The sequence below is a fragment of the Artemia sp. Qi Xiang Cuo genome, chromosome 10, assembly GCF_049724085.1.
Source record: "Artemia sp. Qi Xiang Cuo chromosome 10, ASM4972408v1, whole genome shotgun sequence".
NCBI classification, from domain to species: domain Eukaryota; kingdom Metazoa; phylum Arthropoda; class Branchiopoda; order Anostraca; family Artemiidae; genus Artemia; species Artemia sp. Qi Xiang Cuo.
The window spans coordinates 74,492,260-74,515,679 of NC_142803.1; the positions used below are offsets into that span (position 1 = coordinate 74,492,260).

Consider the following 23,420-nt stretch of genomic DNA (forward strand, 5'->3'; position numbering starts at 1 on the left):
GCTGTTGCTGGCAGCAAACCTGTAATAGGGTTTTCTGATACGCTGAATCTGACGGTGTGATTTTCATTAAAATTCTTTCACTTGTAGGGGATGTTTCCCTCTTCTTTAAAAAATCAGGTAAATTTTCTCAGGCTCGTAGCCTTTGATGAGTAATACAAAACTTTATATATTTAGAATCAGCATTATAAGCCCATTCTTTTAATACATTTATTGACATCAAAATTCCGTTTTTAAAACTTTCGATTGCAATTGAGCCGTATCGCTTGTTTTTTTTTTATTACGTATATGTTATTACTTACATGAGGGGGGTTCTACCCTTAGTCAATAACCCCTGAATCACAAAGGCCGTTTAATTAGAATAGATAGCTCTTTTGAAAGCAATAAAAAAACTGTAGCGTAAAGAGCGAGATATTGACTTGGGGGAGAACCCCCTAATATACGCAATAATTTCTATTCGTTTTAAATTCTAATGTTGCTTCTTACTTTCAGTTGAAAAAACTCCACCAGAAAAAAATCTTTCCTGAAAATGTCTGTATACTTCCCAATAACCAATACAATATGTAAGCAATGGACAAAGTTCATAACTTGCAGCCCTTCTCCTGGGAACTGCGGGGGATTAAGTCATCCTAAAAGACATATTTATTGGATTTTCGACTATGCTGAACAAAATGGTTATCTCAAAATTTTAATTGGGTGACTCTGAGGAAAAAATGAGCGTAGGAAGGGGTCTAGTTGCCTTCCATTTTTTTGGTCACTTGAAAAAGACACTGGAACTTTTAATTTGTCTTCCAATGAGTCCTCCTACGATATTCTAGGACTTTCGGGTCAATACGATTACCCCTTGGAAAAAAATAAACAAAAAAACAAATAAACACGCATCCGTGATCTTTCTTCTGGCAAAAAATTGAAAATTCCACATTTTTGAAGATAGGAGCTTAAAACCTCTACAGTAGGGTTCTCTGATACGCAGAATAGGATGGTGCGATTTTCATTAAGGTTCTATAACTTTTTGGGGGTCTTTCCCCTTTTTTTTAAATCAGCCAAATTTTCTCAGGCGCGTAACTTTTGATGGGTAATATTAAACTTGATGAATCTTATATATTTGAAATTAGAATCAAACTTTGATTCTTTTGATGTATATATTGGTATCAAAATTCCGTTTTTTAGAGTTTCGGTTACCATTGAGCCGGGTCGCTCCTTACTTACAGATCGTTACCACGAACTGTTTGATTAAACGACAATTAGGTTATGCTCAATGAAAAAAAGTGGCGGGTGACAGAATACATCAGAATTATGTAATTTAGGCTATTTATTTTCACATTAGGGGGGGGGGGTAAAGTATTTGGACAAGGGACATAAATTACAAATAATTAATCAAAAGTTTTAATCACTTGATAATTTGGAAATTTTTTTTAATAGCTTTGAGGATGCAGTTAATAAATGAAAATAATTAATGATTCTGCCTGATTCTAATCTTCATCTACAGTCTCCCCCCTCCTCCTCAAAGGGTTTGCTGTATCTAGCTGTACTCTGTATTCAAGAATTTGTGTGAAAATTTAGTTTTCAAAAATAGTTAGTGAACTAAAAAAATGATTTAAATTTAAGAAAAGTGATCGCTTAAAATGAACCAGTAACAATATAATATTTATTGAGGGTAAATCATATCAACAAACAGTGGTGTCAATTCGCAAGAATTGAAGGATGAGGGAATGTATTTCCCAAAATAGAGGGTAAACAATAAGTAGAACAACAGGGAAATTAATATTGTATTTGTATGGTATGTGGTTCCACTCTAAACTTATTTTTTTCCTTCAATTCTTGTACGGCTTCTTAGTTCAGCTCCTTAGCAAGGGTTTCGGTGTCTTTTCCCCCCTAGATTGGAGGTAATTAGAAATTATATAAAAAAAAGTTTTCAATTGAAACTAAGGACCAACATTAAAACTTAAAAAGAACAGAAATTATTCCGTATAAATTATTCCGCAGCGTAGTTTCTAAATTAAATTTGTATCAAAAACGAGCATAGATTAATTTTAAAAAAAACGAAGTTTTTCCGAGGGAAGTACAGAGCGAAGTTGAAATAACAGGGTTATTGTTTTAACCAAATATTTTACAGTGAATCTAATGGCTGTTGCTCATTTTTCTATTCAGTCAGAATCTGCCTTTGTGTGCTCACTATTAGTGATTCTGCGTATTCCCGAATAGGTTTTCTCACATACTAATCTTTCTTTCTAGATGACCAAGCAAAGGAAACAGAAGCAGCGATCTGTTTTCATATGAGTTTCCATTTTTTAAGAGGTTGTGAGAGAATGCTGCCATGTATGAGCCCTAATCAAGTAAGTTTTTTTCTTTTCATAAAAAGGAGAACACTGAAAAGGTAAATCCTAATCAAGCAGTTTTTTTTTCTTCTTCTTGAAGAACGCAGAAAACTGAACAGACAAGCCTTATCAAGTAATTCTTTTCTTTTTGAATAGAGGAGAGAACTGAAGAAAAAACCCTGATAAAGTGGGTTTTCATTTTTTAAATAGGAGAATACAGAAAAGATGAATAGTCAAACTTGATTACCCAAAGCCGATAGTCATAGAAAGTCCAAAAACACATACCCAAAACTCTACTAAAAACTTTGTTTTTAGTAGACATTATTATTGACTAAAAGTCTTATCCCATATCTACGCTTTGTAGCAACAACTATAGGGCATAGTCCATAATAATATTGACTTTTGACGGAGTCACATTTGTCTACCAAGAGGCGAACCCGAGAAACTAGGCCTAGATAAATGATATAATAACATATCCTACCAGCCCAAAGATACTACAGTAACTATCCATGTTATATACCATTTTAAAGTACGAGTGATATTAAGTCTTGTTGTACATTTAATTGTTTAATTTTTGTTCGTTTTGGGCTTAATTTATTCTTTAATAGTAATCTGGTCGTTTGGAGTTTTAATCTTAAAAGTTATTAAATTAAAAAAAAAGTTTTTTTTTAAATTAAATTAATAATTTACATTGTAATATTATAGTCAAAAGACAAACTTAGATAAATAATAATTCTCACTCTTTCAATAGACAATAAAACTGTCTTCAAGCATAACCCACATGTTAAGGTAATTTTTGAAACCTTCACAAGATTCTAAACATAATAATAATATTAGTTTTTTTCTTATAAATCACAAATATTTTTCAACAAATCCAGGTTGAAATAAGCATTAAGTCCTTTTATCCCTATCATTTTAACTAATTTAATGAGTTAAACAACACAGTATTAGCCGCATCATCAGAACAATAATTCTCTAGATAAAATGACTGTACATTAGAACACAGATATTCAACAGCCCGGAGAAAAACAAGAGGGATAGGACTCGTACTCTGGGGGACACCAACCGATGACGACAGTGGAAGGAAAGAAGAAGTAGAATCATTAATTACAGTAACTTGTGTTCTCTCAGAAGTGCTTAATAAGAAAAAAACTGAACTTACTATTATTTGTAAAATCGGGCGAAGTTTTCCAAAACCAACTAACATGTGCGTTATGCTTGAAAACGGTTTACTTAATATTTAAAGAGTTATATGTTTTCTTTGTCTTGGTTGTGCTTCTGACTATAGTATTTAATTTTAAAAACATTAATTTAAGTTAAAAAAAAACTTTTTTTATTTTAATAACTGTTAAGATTAAAACTCTACACGACCAGGATAATACTCGAAAATAAATTAATCCCAACTCGAACAAAAATTAAACAATTAAATGTACAACAAGCCTTAATATCACTTGTACACTTAAATTGTATATAACATGGATAGTTACAGCAGTATCTTCAGGCTAGTAGGATGTATTATTATATCCCTTATCTAGGCCTAGTTTCTCGAGTTTGCCTCTCGGTAGACAAATGTGACTCTAATAATAACTAGTTAAACTTGGAAATCTGATCAGGGGCCGTTTTATGGTGAGAGGTGTATTTCCCCTAGGTTCATAAATTTAAGTGATGTAAATTACTAATAATTAATCTAAAAGTTTTAATCACTTGGTAATTTGGAAATTTTTTTTAATAGAGTTGAGGATGCAGTTAATAAATGAAAATAATTAGTGAATTATTAATAAATTAAATAATAATATTTTAAGAAAGATAAATAATTAAAAAATGAATTATCAACTGATTAGTAAAACAAAAATTTATTACAAGAAATATTACATAATGGTAACAATTAAACTAAGATAGTAATAATTGAAAATAAGTTTGTTTTTAAATGAAAATTTTATTAAAATCTGGCCCAAAAATTGTAGGGTACAATGTAGGGGGACTAATCAAGATTTTTAATTGGCACCCTATAGAATAGAACTATCACTGACTAAGTCGATCGGAGCATCGTACGTTACGTAAAACTGACATCAATTTTCACCAAAAGCCACAAATGTTGTCAATTAAAATTTTTTGTATATAAAAATTGTTTTGAAGCATTCACTAGAATATAGTTATGACATTTCAACTTAGATTGTTTTGAAAACGAACTTTTGAAAATTAAGTTCAAATTTTTTGCAATAGTTTTTGATGAGACTAATAAATCTGTTAAGCACCAGGGGTAGCTCTAAGGTCAAATCATAATCAAAATTTTAAAAATCGGTATTCTCAAGCCGCACGAGAGACACCTTAGACTTGGAACTACAACGAAGACACGTAAATATATGTGTTCTTCGTCAATTATAACTTCCCTCCTCTGAATCTATTTTGGCTGAATTCCCGTGGCATAATTTCATCAAAGTGTATGGAAGACAGGCTAAGTTTAAGGAAATTTTCACAAATCACGTGAAAATGACAGTAAATGCTAAAAAATAAGCTCTTGGGTACCAGAAAGGCAGTATTTAGTACTCTAAAGATATTTTATAGTACTGTAAAGATAAATATAAAAATCGGGTATGATTTTGTCGAGGCTAGAATTATGCACATTTACTTCATTTCTGGAAATATTTTGAAACCAACTAAATGTTATATAGGCAGACACCGCGTGGTCCGGGTAGGGACAAACTGAGGCCTGACTGAGGCAGTTGCCCCCCTGCCCCATAGCAAATAACGGCCCTGGAGTGTGCACAGTTTTTTTGAAGAACTATATCTTCATTCTGCACTAATTTTAATTAAAGATTAGGCTTAAAGCTAAGTAGAAAATCATTCTAGCTTAAATAATCAAATGTATTTTATTAACCTGAAGGATGAAAATGCATTAAATTTATTAAAGAGCAAAAAAAATTGTAATCGCAAATTTAACTGTATATATTTTAACAATCGATTACAAAAACGATAAACAAGTAAAAATATATAAAAAATCAGTAAACTTAGTAGAACTAGTCATTAGATATCAGATATTCTGTGTTATACAATATCTTTGATTAGACAACATCGCAAAAATACATCGAGTTGTGTAAAAAGCAAAGAACTGATTATCGCAAAAATATTATTATATTTTAACGAGTGATTACAACAATTCAAAAACCTAAAAAAAAGTTCGAAGTATAGTTGTACATATTGTTGTTAGAAATTGGAGTATATTCAACAATAAACTATATTTGAACAAAATTTTTATGAAAAGACATTAAATTGAGTTAACATGAAAAGATTTTTAATTGAAAAAATAATTAAGGATGTTTCAATATAGTATTGCAAGACACAGTATTGAAAGATATTTAATTGCTTATAATATAGCTTATTATAGATAATTTAAAAAATATTTTAATACGTTTTAACTAGTTATAAAAACAATTCAAAAACATTACATAAGAAAATTAAAAATTTGAATACTAGTACAAAGTTTTATTCTATAATACCGCATATTTCATTTATAATAATAACATTGTGTTTTTCAGAAATGAAAAAAAAAACTGGAAAATTTTTAAAGTTCAGTTCATAATGTCTAAATTTCTTATATTAAAAGAACAAATATTTAAGGTCTCTGAGAGCTAGCTTTATTTTTTAATTAAAAAAAAATAAAGTTCGGAAAATTTTATAAATAGCTTTTTTTTTGTAAGATAAAATCAACTATCTACGTCATTAATCCTACTTATGTTATTAAGTTACTTAATTTCACCAGCAAGGCCCAAAAAAACGAAAATTTTTAATTATTATTAACAATTATTCGCTGTTTGGCAAGGGATTTCACAAATTTAAAAACCTTAAAAACTAAAACACAAGTTTTCTAGCTCAGTACATATATATACATAATAATAGTAATTACATAATAATCAAATATCTTTGAAAAGACTCAGTAAGAAAATATTATATTGTGTAAGAAACAAAAAACAGGTCATTGCAAAAAACAGGTAATTACTACTACACGCTGAAAATAATCAAGCTATTAATGGGCTGGAGCTTCAACTATTAAAAGAAGAGGCTCTAGGTATTGCCGATATTTTTACGCCTTGAATTTTACCATGGGTACCCCAACATGAAACCAAATATTAATGCTCCGCGACTCTCTCCGGCTTTTGTCTCACATCTCTGTTAAAAATTGTAGAACTTAGTAGATTAATATATGATTTATATAAGTTTTGATTTTCTTTGTTTCTATTTCAGGTGCCACCCACCTGAACGGCCCCCACCTGAACGTAGTCTATTTTATGTTATTTTCATGATTTTAGTTATAGAAGATGTCAGTTAAACACAATCACTGGAAATAAGAGCATAGACTACTTGGAACTACTGAAATTCACTGGATATAATAGTAGTGACTACCTAGAATTACCGAAATTTTCTTCAAAGGCTTTAAAAGTTGTGTCACAAAAACAAGACTCAGCTCCATCCATACTTTTTGTATACCTGTTTTTAGTAAATACATTGAAACTTTAGAAATTTGTATGCGTGTAAACCTCTGGGCTGTAAAGACAAATAAGAAATTTGAATGTTGTTCGGGCTGACTTTTTGGTCTGAGGTTTTTTTAATATGTTTTTTTATCGAAGATTTGTATGCCTACCACCTCAGTTGATATAGTTGTTGATTGCAAGTGTCCAAGCAAAGTGTCTTATTTGGGTGAATCCTGTTTTTGTTATTTAATTAACATCTGTTCCATCAATAAAGTCCAAATTTTTCTTCCACGCGGATTGGAGCAACTGACCTAAGCAAGTTTTTGAAACAATGGGGCCAGAGAGTATAAAAAAATGATTCAAAGATAAAGTCCATCTAGAACTGTTAGTTTGTACTTGTTGAGACCTGTTTTTTAAAATCATTTTTAAGGATATTATTTTTAAACTTTTATTTGATTTATCAATGAATTTATTTCACATTCATGCAAATTTATTATTACTTTTTTATTTACGGTAATATTTTGTAAAAATTAAAATAGAAAATAAAATCGCAATTCTATCCAAGACAAAAAAAAACATAATGAACAATTTTAAATAAATAAAAAAATGGAAGTAAAAAGATATACAATTTGTCTTATTACATTCATAATTCCAGGTTTTTTTTATAATTAAATATTAAGTCTTTCAAATTGCTGACTCATATACCTCAGTTAATGGACATTAGAAGATTTTAATTGTGTATGTGTAAAAACGTATGTTTAAAACAAATTTTTACAGTACTACTATACAAATGAGGAGCTATTGCATGACGCAGGTTCTGTTTTTTACATTTTTTTCACATGAGTTTGAATACATCTTAGTTTCAGTATGGGCTAAAACTGACGCTCTTGAGGTTTTAGGTGTTGACTATTGCGAAAAAGACCATATACTTTCGATTTGACAGGTAAAAGTAAGGATGATCCCAGTAATATTTCTACAGTTAATTGCAGTTTTGCACACTCGGTGGTTTTACTACTTAGTAAATCACTTGGGCAATACACTTCGGTTGATCTCGGCAGTTAAACTGTTGTAACTCCAAAGGCATTACGAAAGTCACCTAAATAATACACGCCCCCTTCCTTTGAATGCATACTCTCAACTATAAGTTCGAAAGCTTACCATTGACAAACATATTCAACCTTGTTTAAACCATTCAAGGACTCACAGTTTTAAGCTTCAACTCTACTAAACATGGATTTAAGCTCCTTCTTCTAAATTGAATCAGATCCACCGATTGACCATCTCCTTATCCGATTTGCTTCTTAAACAATTCACAAGTTTTCCGACTTTTCTAAAACGTATTATACTCTCTTTCTTCCTTCTAAGAAGCAGTAGACATCCAATCTTTTTTATGTAAAAATTATTTTCCTTATCAGTAACATTGTTCGTTATATTATTATATTAACGCTGTTACCCTTTGGACATCTTATTCGAAAGCCAAACAAACAGTTCAAGGTTTCTATAGCCATCATAAATTTGTTTTTTTTAACATTTGGTTTAGCCTTCTTTTAGGTGACAAGATAACCATCTAGTTTTCCATGGCGGTAATAGTATTAGGAAATACCATAAGATAATGTGAGTAAGACCAAACACCTGCAAAAAGTAATAAAGAAGAGGTCCTATCTATTAACCGTGAGAAGTTTGAGAGTATTCACAGATACCAAGACATATAAACCTTGATAAACTATACAACAATAAATAACTTGGAGCATTATAAAACTCTAATTATTGAAATTCGAACTGTGTACCACGAGGATTGGCAGTGATCGAGTGCCTCATATTCTGAAAGAGGGATTAAACTACTAAGAATTTATCATATACCAACGCTTTAAAATGCAATCGCAATGATTTTATTAGTATTGTATTTAAAAAAAGGATTTTCACTATTCGACTAAAATTACTATGTAAAAATTAGGTATTTATCTTCAAAGACTATGCAGTATATGCAATCAACTAATTCAAAAACATTCTACGAAAATAAGACGTCGCGTCGAATATTCTTACCAAGATTGATAACAAAAATATCTTGACAGGTAGGTTCTCAACAGACTCAAAATGGTGACTAAATGATACTCTAGTTTTTTAGCACTAATATCTGACATTTTTTTGCAAAGATTATCGTTTTTTAAATCATCTTTGTTCTAAGATCTTACAGAACACTCATGTTAGCAAAAATTGTGAAGACCACCACTGTTCTGACATATAGAACAAAGATGATAAAACTTTGATTATCTACTCATCATTCATCTCAGACAAATTATCAGAGAGAATTATTGAAGACGTTTTAAAAAAAACGACAAACTATTTCATATCTTTGTTCAAAGGTTTCACTTTTAAGCGTTTTCTGACAAAAGATGTAAGATCTTAGTATTTTTTTTAGTTAAATAATTCCCCCACGACTGACCAAGCTGTAAAACGTCAAACTATCACCTGGCAGAACTATTAATTTTTATATTTCTTGTGCCTATTCGAGGTCCTTTAACGTTTTTTTAAATTTAATAATTCAAAAAAACTATATTATTTTTTTTTTTTTTTTTTTTTGTTTATGCTTCTTTTTTTTTTTTCTTTTTTTTTTTTGGTTTATAAAAATATATTTACATTCAAAAATATAAAATCAATTGTTCAATTTTTTAATAACTGATTTAAAAGGCAAATTTTTCAGCCCTCTTAATTTCACAATTAAACGAGGATGAAAACTAGATGGAATTCATAACATCCAAGCAAACCTGAGGTTTCAGGCTGGATTCGTTCGACGAAAGTACATTTTTGCTTCCATCCTCCTTCATCAGTCTCTCTAGAAAAATTCAACGGTTGATTCTTAATCGAAATCAAAGTAGTAAAGGCCATGCGGCTCCAATGTTGGAGTAGGTTGAGTAAAGTTAGGTTGAACTGGGTGCTATTCAACCTAACCTAATTTTTCCTATGACTACCATGATAATGGTTCATATTTACACATAGGCATATACTCAGGACTTTGCTTGAAGGGGGGTTGGCCCTTTTTGGAGGTGCGAGTTAACATTTTAAAAAAGAACACAGATCTGTTAATCAGCTTGTGCTAAACGTACAAGAAATCACAATGTCAGAAAGAGTGCCATCGGTCGAAAACTGTTGCACAAAGACTGTGGACTAACAAATCCGTTATAGATCTAAGAATAAAATGGGATACCTCCATATATGATTGAACGTTAATGTGAACTTGTATAACAAAAAAACGTAGGTAATCTCAAAAAGACATATTAAGCTTTAAAATTTCATTTAGTACTTATATCACTGGGGAAAACAAAACGAGGATTTCGTGAAATATCAAACATATTATTCAATAATTACAATTGCTTATCAAGTTATTTACCATTAAAAAAATATACTAGCAAAACATGAGACTTTTAATAAATAGCACAAATCGCTCAAGGCGCGTTGAGAGGTCTTACATCATCTATAATTAGCGGTCATTTAAAGAATTAGTGCTTAATCCAAATTTTGGGAACCTTATTTGGTGAAACACCTTAGCTCGAGAGATTTCTGTGATATATACCTGAAGGAGTAGAATTTCGATAACAGGGTATTGGTTAGGGAGGAGGAAGAGTATAACTTATCACTTGTTTTTTAAAAATGCTTTTATTGTTTCAAACATTTTGATGCATTGGAATGTAAGAGAGGAGCGTCCAGGCTCAATAAAAACCATAACTCAAAAAAAGAATATTTTCATACCTATAAATTCATAAAAAGAATTATATTTATATCTTAGTTTCATATATATAATTCTCATTAAGTCTAGTTGACTCATAATTAAGTTAAGATCCTATCTACAAACATACAGAATTTTGCGCCCTGTGCAATACGAAAGATGACGGATGCGTATTTTTTTTCCCAATCTTTATCGTTGGTCATCAACTCCCCCCACCCCCGTACATTTTACTCCCGTTCCAACCCCACAAAATTTTATAAGGCCCTTATGTCCAGCCAAGTAGCACTGTGAAGAAAGTAAATAATTCATGCTCAAGTGTTAATAAAACCTCAAATAAGCCCCACGGAAGGGGCTGAAAGTTTGGAACTCTGTCCATTGTTAATATATAAGTTTTTTTTTGAATGGTATTCTAATATAAACTCTCTGAAATTTACATTCTACTTAAATAGAACTTTCTATATCCATTTTCAGAATCAAAGTTTCATACCCTGTTCAGCAGCCCCCCCCCCTCCACCCTGGTTTGAGACAGTCAGCCGATAAAAATGTTGGGCTAACCAATTTGTTCAAAATTGTACAACGATCACAGCTCACTTTGTATATTCTTGAAACCTCCCTCCATGTTTGAAAGTGTTGTAATATAGACGAACAGCCCATCGTGCATATTAAATCATGTCAAGGAAGTTTTTATGATACTTCATTTACTTCATCTTTTCATATGACTTTTCGATCACGACACGTAATTTTAATAATGTATTTTAGCTAGACGAACTTTCAATTAATTAGTTTCTGCATTTAGAGAATATTGACTCTAATCAATTTCTCTTAAGCATATACACAAAAAATATTCACAGTTTCAGTTATCGAACGTTCATAAAACTTTCTGAGATTGAATCAAAAGTTTGCATTAAGGTAAAAAACACCAAGCCCAGGGCTTAAGAACTGCCGTAAAAAATGTACTCATGGATTTTCAAAAATTGGACAGTATGATTTCCAATCAAAAACTGATCTAGGCGAATTTTTGTTACATAAACATCCGGTTTAAGTCTCATGGAATACTCTGACAATGTAATTGATCTTTCAACAAGACAAAAGGATGCCCGAACTATACTCTGAATACAACGCATAGAAGAGGACAACATATCAAAATGGAAATAGAATTTTACGCCAGTATAGAAACAATGAAATATTGATATTTTACCCGGAAAATAAGTGAAAGTTGAATAACTTATTTTGGCCTAATCACTCCAGGCATTTCGCTTAAGGGGAATTTCACAATTGTTATGTTCTTTAAAACCAGCAAATTCGGCAGAGGAGGTAATAGGTAGATGGTCAAAAGTGGTCCACACCAAGTAAGTAGCTAGAGTAAGGTGTATCATATCATGATTTAAGTAAGGCGTTTAAGAAGAAGTTATTTCTAAGGTTTATGTCTGTGACCATTAATCCAGTATCTTATAATAGATTGCCAGTATTAAAAGATATTATTTCTATATATTCTGCTTTTTTTATTACGAAGTTTTTTATATATAAGATTTGTTGGGGCTTTGTTTTATAGTAGTTTTGGTTAAAGGCAATTCAATAAATAAAAGATTCTTTTGGAAATTTTTTTTTAAATGCACTAAGCGATTTTGTATAAGATAGCCCTCATTTTTCAAGCTGATTCTTATTGTTCTGGTTGATTAGATCAGATTGTCTGAAGAATGACTTAAGTCTAATGTAAACTTCTTTATTATTCTACATTTGTCAACGCAATAAAATCAGCTGTGCTAGGGATTATTACTTCCTCATAAGGGACAGAGATTTTATAATCCTTAACGATTAATTTTTTGGACTTCAAAGGATAGAATCGGTAACCTTGTGAGAGGTAAAATATATATCAATCAGGACATCTTTTCGGAACACTCCTTCAAAAGTTGAGTTAGCTAGTAAAAATATAGGCTTTCTAATGTCCATTAACCGCTCTCTAGTAAAGGGTCGACCATTGTGTAATGGGGGGGTTTATAAAAAAGTTATTTATTCATATATTTTCAGATGTTTCCTCATATGGGAAATTTTAATTAATTAATTCAATGGGGGAAATTAGTTAAACTCTAAACTGATGGTTCGCGAAATGACATACCTGAGTGGAGGCGGAACTTCGGGTGTAGGGAGCTTAATTTAACTGTACAAATAGGGAGCTCTCATTAACGCACATACTGAGCCGAAATCAGATTGAATGGATTCATTTTCCCTTGGAAGCGAGTGGAGCCACAAGGACAAGCTAATTTCGAGAAATACTAGCATAAAGAGAATAAAATAAGAAGATGATGCATTTATTACTCACAGAACTGGAACAGAGCTTCGGTATATCACAATAATGGCACTAAGTTAAAACTGGTCACTGATTCAACAGTATTGTCTATTAATTCACATAGGAGAAAATGAGTCTACAATAACTGTCCCGAATCTCAAGTGAGACTCTCGTAAGACAAAAAAAGATTCCAAAATAGACTGATTCTGAACTCACTCTAGACTCACATAAGACTGACATAAGACTCCAAATTAAGACTGACTCCAAATTAAGACTGACTCCAAATTAAGACTGACTCAAAATTGCTAAGTTCTCGCTATCTACTTATTCCAATTTCACCAGAGGTTAAGTCCGGGCGTTGCTAACAAGTATACTATTCCAATCCTATTGGTTTCCCTATCCGTCACATGTTACTATTGGACCAATCAGCTAGTTGATTTTAATTAACTTTTGAACCGGCTTATGATTCTTCTAAAATTTCGCTTCGGAATTCTTCCCAGCATGGTAAAATTTTTTACTAGATACAGAGTCTAACATTGTATTTAATTCATACAATTTTTGACATATTTTATGCAAATTTCAAACCTAAGATTTATAGTTACATTTCGCTTTGGAATTTCTCCCAGCATGGTACAATTTTTTAATAGATACAGAGTTTAACATTGTATTTAATTTATACACTTTTTGACATATTTTATGCAAATTTCAAAACTAAGATTTATAGTTGTAATTCCAACACAATGTTTCGCTACATTTTAAATTTGACAATTAATTGCTACTTAAATTGTTTGTTTTTATATTCTGGGCATTTTTTCTTGGAAAATTTTTGGGGTCTTGGAAACTGATTACATTACACATCATCCTTCCCATTCTTAACGATGTCCTCATCGTTGTATTACCCTACTCTTTCTGCTCTTCAAAATTTTAATCTCGCTTTCCCCCTTTTTTTTTGACTTGGTATTTGTTGCTTTAATTAACTTAGCCTTGGTAAGATACATATTTTTTTTTCATGTTCCCGATTATTCTGCTAGACTACATGTATTAAAACATCACCTTAATTTCCACCACCTATACGCTCTATTTGACGAAAGGGTCAAAGAGTTTCTATTGACTAACACATTTTATTATAGGATTACGTAATAATTATTATTCCCTCCACCTGATACTAAAGTTCCTTCACCTAATATGCTAATAATTCTACATAGTTCTAACTAATTAAGCACTGCCTTTGCGACTATTTTATCACTTAAAATGGTACATATTTGCTTTTTCTCTAAGCTTAACAATACTTCCACCTGATATTATAATGATACGATACGTAATTGATTCTAATTGGTTCTACATGGTTCTAACTAATCGAGTTCTGCTTTTGCGACTATTCTATCACTTAAAATGGTACATATTTATTTTCTTTCTCTAAACTTGACTATACTTCCACCTGACACTTTAATGATACGATACGTAACTGATATCGAGGCACTATGTACATATAAGATAAATGATTGGATACAAAAAGTTTCACAATATAATTTTTTAAACTTTATGCATGATTGCAACATTGGGAGAATGTAATTTACACTTATTTTCAACTGATTATGAAACGTTGTTTAGTATTCACTAAAGTTATAGTTAGATACATAAGATTTACACTTACTTCATCTTTCTAAGTGTCTATAATACTCACATACGTTGTCACTTTATTTTGGGCTTCCGTCGAACTAATTATTGTGTCGGCTAATTGTTTATGGTTTGTCATCATGGTGTTTCCTCTTTTGGCACTTGTTGCTTGGGATAAGCGTTTACAATGCGTGTTCCTAAGTATGACTACTTGCACAAAATTGTCCGTGCGTAGTTTGTCATGTCAAATACGTTGGATTGATGTTACCGAGTCGTTGAAATGTTCACGAGGTACATAACTCTTCGGGAATTGGTTACATGAAATGGGTATCTTGATTGATGGGCAGGGTATCTCTTCTTGGATACTTTTATCCTCGGGAAAGTCTAGTACTCGTACAGTCTGTCTTCCGTAAATTGTTCACATATAGTTTTTCCTTTATTTGGACTATGGGTAATGTAAGACATGTAAGGGTAACTATGGATGGATTAAAACTCTATCTTAGGTTCTATATTTGATGTATTGTCTTTGATTCTTGTTATAATGATATATCATTATTGAGGGATAAAACGATAATGACGGGTTGGTTTCCTTCTTTTAACACTTCATTTTGGGAAAAATTTAGGACGAACAGTTTATATTTCCAACAAAGTTGATTATGATCGGTTCCTCTTCTTAAGGAGGATAGTTGGTTTCGTTACATCTAATTGGGTATGTTCAAAACTTGATCTTGGCCTCTTGGTTTAACATAATGTCTTTGATCTGAGGCTTAAGATATACCATTTTCGAGGAATTGGCTCCAAGGTTATTCTTGGTGTTATAAACATTAGATCTTTAGGACTTTGCCGTCTAAGGATAGTTATTTGACGGATATTTATGCAGTTTTACGACATGACTGGTCGGGATGGATCATTTCATATATGAATACTTATATATGGAGTTCTTGATTCGCCGATAGTGGCTGGGGTAGTGTTACCTGATACTAGGCTTGGTTGATTTGGATTGTCATTAGGTCATTGTGTTCAGGGGTTTCCTCGGTGAGTACTTTTCGGTGGTTTACAAATGATGAGAGTAGATGCTACTGGGTTGTATCTGTGTTGTTTGCTTGTACACCAATAGTTAATCCTCACTGATTACTCTGCATCCTAGAATATGAATATCTGGGCAGAATCATATGCTCTTTATAATCACACAAGTTAAAACACGAACAGCAATAATAAAATATTATACGGGGACTATTGTTTTTAATAATAGTCATAATTAGTCGTACTAATCACATCAATTTAATATGGGTATATTTAAACTCAACTATAAAATGAATAAAAGCAATTATGCTCTACATGCATATTGCAGCAATACTAGATTACTACGAGACAATTTAAGTAATCATACGAGAAATGATCATATCTACAAAAAAAAATAACACAATATGAAATTTTCAAGATTTGGTGATTATATATATATATAGTTGTATAGATGTGCGTTTGACATCTGTTCAATACTTAATACATTTTTAAATGTTATTCAACACTTATCTACTTTAGCATTAACTTTTTTATTATATAACTACATGCGAGGTAGGTTACATGGTTTTATGAGAGGTCTTGATTTACTATAAATTTCCAAGTTTTTAATTTTTATGCGCGTCCATGCCGCTTAAGAAATACATCTTTGCAGTTGCATGGGTTTACACAAACGGTAAGTAGAGATTTAGGACTGGACATGGCGCGAATGAGGACCACTACTCCCATTCACTCGATCATGTCCTCCCTTATTTTTTGTTTAAGGATTATCAGGGAGTTCCGGGTTTAGATTTTGCATCTCACTCGGCTCGATGTGATCTGACTTTGCTCTTTTTCTACGTGTCATTCTCAAAATTCTTCCGTAATTTAGGTTCAATATGATTCTTATAGAATACGAGATCATGAATACGAGTCACACCGTCAGGAGGATATACCACCAAAAATTCGTTGAAAATATTCCGTATCTACTCTCTACATACGTCAATCTTTGGTTTTCATTGGTAAATAGGGGAATTTGAGAGTCTAAGGCTTCTTTTATTTTTGTTAATGGTAAGGTTCCCTTGACATTCTCTATTTTTGACCATATTTCGGTTTTCTCTTCTTCGTTTGCAATATTTGTAATTGTATGTGATAAATTTATTGGTTTGAAATTGACCACTTTGGGGCTTATTATATTTGTGCTTGTGGTTATCAGTGGCGTTTGTACCGTGGCTTCTTTGGTTACCAGTCGGCATCCTTGTTTTATTGTAATCGTTCGCACGTCTTGTAATAGTAGTTCGGTTCTGTAGCTTGGATCGATTTTTTCTGTATTATTATAACAAGAGATAGTCCCTACTGTTTTTTTGGAACGGAGAATAGCCATAGGTCATTTCTAATATTAATAAATATTTCTCGCTTAGTACTACCTATTAGCGCTTCGCATGAATTTGGAATTTCCTCTTGTTGGGTCTCTTTTAAGAGTATATCTAACATACAGGATCCGGGTTTTACATTATAAATAGACCGGGTTAGTTGACATACTAGATTTTTGAATGCTACGCATTCCTTAAGGTCCTGTGGATTTGCTAAGGCATAGATTCTTCTATCTTGATCGACAAGTAAATATTCCGCTTCGGGGGTGATAGTCATGAATGAATTGGTTTTGCCTATATTGGCTGGAAACGTAGAAATTTTATACAAGTCATATATGGATTGTTGATTTATTAATGGAGTTGTTACTACTGTAAATAGTTGTTGGCTTATTTCTGTTATATGAACTTTTAGTTTGGTGTAATAGTGGAACAGGTGTGCTACTTCTGGTTCTGTTGGTAGATGTAGACCGAACGTTAGATGTGTTTTTATCTCGTCTAAGATACTTTTTAGGTTCGAAGGGTCCACCAGGTCATATGACAAGGTTCCTCCGGTAAGGGCAAATAATGCAAATTCAAATTTGCTGACATCAGTTGCCAATTCAAGTAGAGACATTGTCACTATGTCTAGTGATACCATGGTGAGGCTCGAATCGGAAATCACACGATCTACTTCATTTTTTAAATAATTCATTATGCTTACTGTCTTTGATATTTTCTTTGAAATTGCTTCAATTTTGTCTCTCTGATAATTGGCTATACTGGCTTGTATTTTTGGACATGTAAGGTCACGTTCATGGCGTTATTTAGTTTTCCTACGTTTTCCCTTAGGATATTTAGGTCTTCTTCAGTCGAAAGCCCAAATAAGCGTGAGGCTAATTCTCCCACGATTGGTATTAGACTAGCTGATCTTCGATATTTGCTTTTTCGAAAAAATACTTCGAATATTCTCGTGGTACTTTGTTTTAGCTTTTGTATTTCTGTATTGAACAATTCGAATAGTGCTTGCAGTCTTTGTCTATATAATATTAGGAAAGATTGGTGAATCGATACTCTATAGAGCGTTTTTCTCGTTTAGCTCAGGTAATGGTTCGATATCTTCCCTTGCCGGCTCGTCGGCCATTGCTAATCTTGCACAAGTACGTTTACCATCTATTGTCCAACATTTCTTATGTACGTAATCGTCTTCTTCCTCTTTTTTATTTTTATTTTTCTTTTCTGCTGGTTGTATTGCTTGTACTTTCATCGTTTGTATTTCGGTATGCCTCACTGGGAGTCTTGCTCTAAAGTCTATAGTAAATACGCCAATCGACTGGGTGCAGTAAAACATGGGTCCTGTTGACCATGTCCATTTTGTAAGTATCGTTGGTCTTAAATAAGTTATTGTGGTCAAATTTCTAGGTGATTCCTTGCTAAGTGCGCTTATTTCTGGGACTGTGCTCGTCGTAGTTTCCGACATTGAAGATTGTATATCTCTTACTGGAGTTTCATATGTAGGCGTGGTTGTTTTGGTGGCTTTTCTTTTTCTTTCAGTAGGCTTTTTATTCTTATCATCTTGTTGTGTATTTGAGAATTTTAATTCCTTTAGGTTGATAATTTGCTTGTAATCCTTTTCCTTTGTTAGTTTTGATATTATTCGCTTCGTAACATTTTGTTCAGCCAGATTTTGCCATAATTCCTTGAGAAAAGTCCATAGGCTCGGTATTTCGTTTAGCATTGCGCAATTTCCGTCGTGAAGTTTATTTGTTTTGGAAGTTGCTAAGAAGGAAGCTGTGGTATATTTTGCTGTAATATATTCGCTTATAGATCCGTCCAAATTACTTAATTCTCTTTTCCTTCTGTTTTCTCTACTGTTAGTTTTTAGAGCTTTATCGATCTTTGCCATTTTCTAATCAAAGTCATCTATTAGGAATTTTGATTTTAGTTTGGGAATTACGGGGGATAGACCGCCTGTATTTTCCTCATGGTGCATGTCTTTAGTTGTCTGCAGGCCTTTGTCCAATTTTAAGAATTGGAATATAAAGTCCTTTAATTCATTGGTATTTTTCTCCAGTCTCATTACTTGTTGAAATAGGGTTTCAAACGGTTTGGGATCCAGTTTCATAAATATTTTCCAGGCATTGTGGCTTGCAAGTAGCGAGTTCTCATGTTTGAAGATTATTCCCTGTTTTACTATGTCTTAGGTTATAGTTTGGGAAATGAAGATTGTTATGACATTTGTTATCCACATCCTTTTTGCTGTTTCTGGAATTAATATTTCATTAGACATTATACAGGAAAACTTCTTATGATTGATAATTGAACGAGAACTTAGATTCCTATCATTTGTTCTTTCTTTTTTGGGGGGGGGGGAGGGAGGAGACAAGGTACTAATTTTGATATTATATTTTTACTATTTTATGATAATCTTTGTTGTCCTAAGGAAACAAGGTGAGATTAAGACTTGTTGTCGTTCAATTTGTTACTTTGCTTATGGTTATCGTACTGTTGATTCTTAAGCTGGGGGGATAGATATTTTAATTACTTTCACGTAAGAATTTAATTGTTTTAACATAAGAGTAATTGGTTTAACTTTAATTATTTGATTGTTTCAGCTTTTTTGTTTTCTTGATTACTTTTGATTTTGATTGATAAGTTTTAATTCTTTTAAACACAATTTCATTTCTTCTCGCACTATATAGTACACTCTTTGGATTGTACAAGTACTGTTTGTAATATTTTATTTCTTGGAGGGGGTCATGTTTTCCTTGATATTTTACACAATTTGGGTTTCCTTCAATTTTGTAAACTAATTTTTGCTTTCTACATTTGTCGAGGAGTAATAAATCTGTCTGGCAAGGACCTTTAACATACCAGTACCAGATTTTATATTGTTTTTGTAATTTCCTAATTTCATGTTGAATAAAATGGAGGTATTTTCCCTTTCTACCGTTATATTTGATTCCTAATTTGCCTCTCGCTGGCCGATATTTTGGGGTGTTTGTGAAATCTAGACCGAACTCATAAGATTTTACGTCAAATTTCCTTAAATCATACTTAACGTCCAATTTTTTCGTGAAGACTTTCCCCCTGACTTATTCACGATGATCCTTGCAGCCGAGTACATGACGTTTTCTTGTGCATGTCCTATACATATGAACGCTGGGTCTATAAGTGGTATGGTCAGTTGTTGATATAGTCCTTTCAGAATATTTAAGAAGAATAACCAAAAAAGGTTAGTTTCTGTAGACTTTTATCTAGTTATCTTTTTCCATATTGGTTATGTTTACAGTAAACTACCGTTTAAAGTCCAACTACTTTTTCACCGGCACTTCTTCAGTAAAACGGGTCCACATTCGTTCGACCGTAATTCGAGTCATCTGAAGCTCCATATTAACCAATAATGAATTATTACTTTGAGTGAAAAAAGAATAACTTCAGGTCGTCGAGGTTGAACTACTTTTTCACCGGTGCCACCTTGCACCTGGCTATTTGTGTGTTCAAACATAATTCGATTTCCTAAAGCTCCGTACTCTAGTTTAACGACTTTGCGGTCGCATTTTAACGAATTTCATAAGGGCTTGAAATTATAGAGACTTTCAAGGAACTACCATTTCTTTTCAATACACAAACTATGTATTTAGATTTTGTGACATTTGCTCTACTTCACAGTTTTATAAATGTTTATACACTACTGGTTTATCCATATAACGCACTGTTTTTCTTTATTAACGATAATAATCGATTATCATAGCCATAACACTTCAGGTAATATCAGAGGGTTCTGTTATTATTCATTTCAACGAGATTATTTATGTATACAATTTCTCCCACTAATATTAGGTTTTAATTTCAATATTGGTGAATCGTCCGGCAGCGCCGCCCTTGAGATTGGGGATGCAAGCGTGTCAAGAAGTTGATAGTCTTCCCATGACGAAACATTTGAGCTGAGAAACTTGAGTTCAAATTTTATATTATCTTTTCCGCCTTCAGGTGAGTTTAGGTACATTAAATACACCAGTAATTGGTTTGGGAGATGTAGGCCTGGGTTGTGCCACACTGGAAGGCCATTTGTTTAAGAAGTTTGACGAATAGGCAGTTGTAGTGTTTGCCAAGCAACGTCTTGTTGTGCACTCAAGTCTCGTATCCATGTAACTTTTTCTCCACAGAGGGTGAAATTCAAGTGATTGCACGGTGGGATAATATACACCTTGCTCATCCCTGGTTCTAACCTCCTATGCTTGGGGGTTCATCCGTTTTCAACATTGTATGTCGTATGGACATTTGAGTTATTCCTCCTATACCACTTTTAAGGTATTCTACAGCATTGTTCTCTGATTATTATTTTATTTTGCTTTTATGAATTAGAATTGCCATGTATACTGAGTTTTTATTAATTATTAAAATAAAAAAAAAATTGGTAACGTTTGAAGTGTGCGGGGTACTACTACTTTTTTTTTGTTAAAAGTAAGCTTCGCTTTGTTTAAGTGTGTGTTTTTTTTTAAATAAATAAAAAAAAATTAATTTTTCTTTTCCCTCCCTTTTTTTTAAGTTTCTGTATTTAATCAGGCAGATTTCTTTTTTTTTCTTTTGACTCCATCCTTTTAAAACGTTTATGGTTTTAGTGAGTTTTTTTTTTATTAAGGCTATATTTTGAAAATGAAGGCTTATTTTTAAGGCTTTCAAAAATTCAGCTATTAAACTATAATGCGTTTTCATTTATCTTTATGTTTTATTTAGTTCCGACTACTGTGATTTAAATATTTATCAATTTATTTTCTGCTCCTTTGTACACACTTAAGTAAAGGGAGTTAATATTGAATGCGATTCATTCCTAATTGCTTATTTTGGTAGCTATTTTTTTTGAATTGCATGAAGAGTCGCGTATTGATATTTACTCAATTCCTTTTAGATTATATAGGGATAAATTCCTTATTTCAGTGTATTCTAGAATAATGCTAAATTGGTGGGATTTTAAAGGTTTGTTTGCCAAGATTAAGTCTTCCCTTACAAATGAATTAAAAGTATGCGTTCAAGCATGCGTTCAAGCTTATTAAAGTAATTATGAAAGTATGTGTTCAAGCTTAAGTTATGAATGAAAGGGTTGTATGATATTGTAGGCTAGCATATTTCAATTAATGTGATAATCATCAATTAGTTTGAAAGGGAACTTATATTTGTACTTAGTATCTAGTCTGGGTATTCGATCTCTTAATTGGCAAATCCTTATATACAACCAATTCATTTTTTTTGCGTATTGTTAGTCAACAAGGCAAGTTCTCCCTTTTAACGATTTTTTAAGGTGGCCATGGTTATTTTGTGCTTGCCAATGTAAAGAATTGTTATTGGGCTGAAGTTTGTAGATATGAACTTATCTTTTAATTCTTTCAAACATTAGGCAGTTAATCTGCCGATTTTTTTTTATTTACCGTCGCAATTTATTCGGCTTTGATTACCTTCTATTAAATCTTATTGATTTTAATTTTGTAGTTGATTAATCAAAGAGAGTTAATTTATTTTAATTGCAGGTATTTCTCCCTTAATTGCTTATCCCGGAGTTTTTGTTTAGGTTGAATTGAATGAGGGGTCTTGTTGACGTTTATTCGCATAATATCTTCAGGATATATATGAATAAGCTGTTTACCTCAGCTTATTTTAGAATTATGTTGGTGTTTGGATACACAGGCTAGTTAATCGATTTTAAGTGTTCCCGTATAAATGAGTTAAAAGAAAAACATATTCACCCTTAGGTGTTAACTCATTTTTTCCTGTGGCGGAGTTATCGCCACGTGGCAGAGGTATTTATCATCGAGCGCAATATTATCTAAAAATTTTGTTAAACAATAATAAGGCATAAAAAATTATTTTCTCTATATTATTTTTTAGCGTCGGCTATTAGTGCCTATGCAAAGCGTAAGACAGACACAATTGTTTTACTTGTTTTCCATTTTCTCGGCTTCGCAACTAATTAAATTTATTTAATTTGGGTCCTTGGCTTGTTCGTTGCCAAAGGGAATTTGTTGGAATAGAATACTCTTTGCGGCAGAAGAAGGTTGACGCGTCGTGGGCATGTGTATTTAAATGCACTATTATACCTCTTTTTGCATTTTTGGAGTTTTTGATTATTCTCCCTTTTTCTTTGTGTGACATTTGAATAGTTTGAAGATAAATTTGGTTCATATTTCGAATTGATTTATTTCCTTAATACTCTAGATGTGACCGTATTTTGTTTTAAAGGAGGCTATTATTACAGAATTGATGACTTTCTTTCTGTATCATGTTCCAAATTCGGGCAGTTTTACCTAAAAGAAATTTTTTGGGTATAGTAGCTGTTACGTGATATTTGCTTAGTCATTTATTGATTTGGGGCTCTATATAACTATAATCTGTTGATCCCGCGTTTCTTGATTATGCTATAAACTACCTTTAGGGTCGACTTTATTTCGTATATATGCCCTTCGCATTTATTTTATCTTTAGTTCAGTCTCAGATATGTTACGACTATTAAGTTACCTTTAGAACTTATTAGAGACTACGCGGAATTTACTTTATATGGATAGCCTATGTTCTGTTATAATGTTAATTCTCCGCTTGATGAAGCACTCAGCTATGGTCAAGGTGTGATATTAGTTGAAAGGTTCGTAAATTTAACACTTTGTG

General features: G+C 32.2%; 1 pseudogene; it reads right to left on the minus strand.

The window, feature by feature from the left end:
• LOC148948160 (uncharacterized) overlaps positions 1-19,011 on the minus strand; it is a 28,042-nt pseudogene extending 9,031 nt beyond the window's left edge.
• Between the last annotated feature and the right edge of the window lie 4,409 nt (positions 19,012-23,420).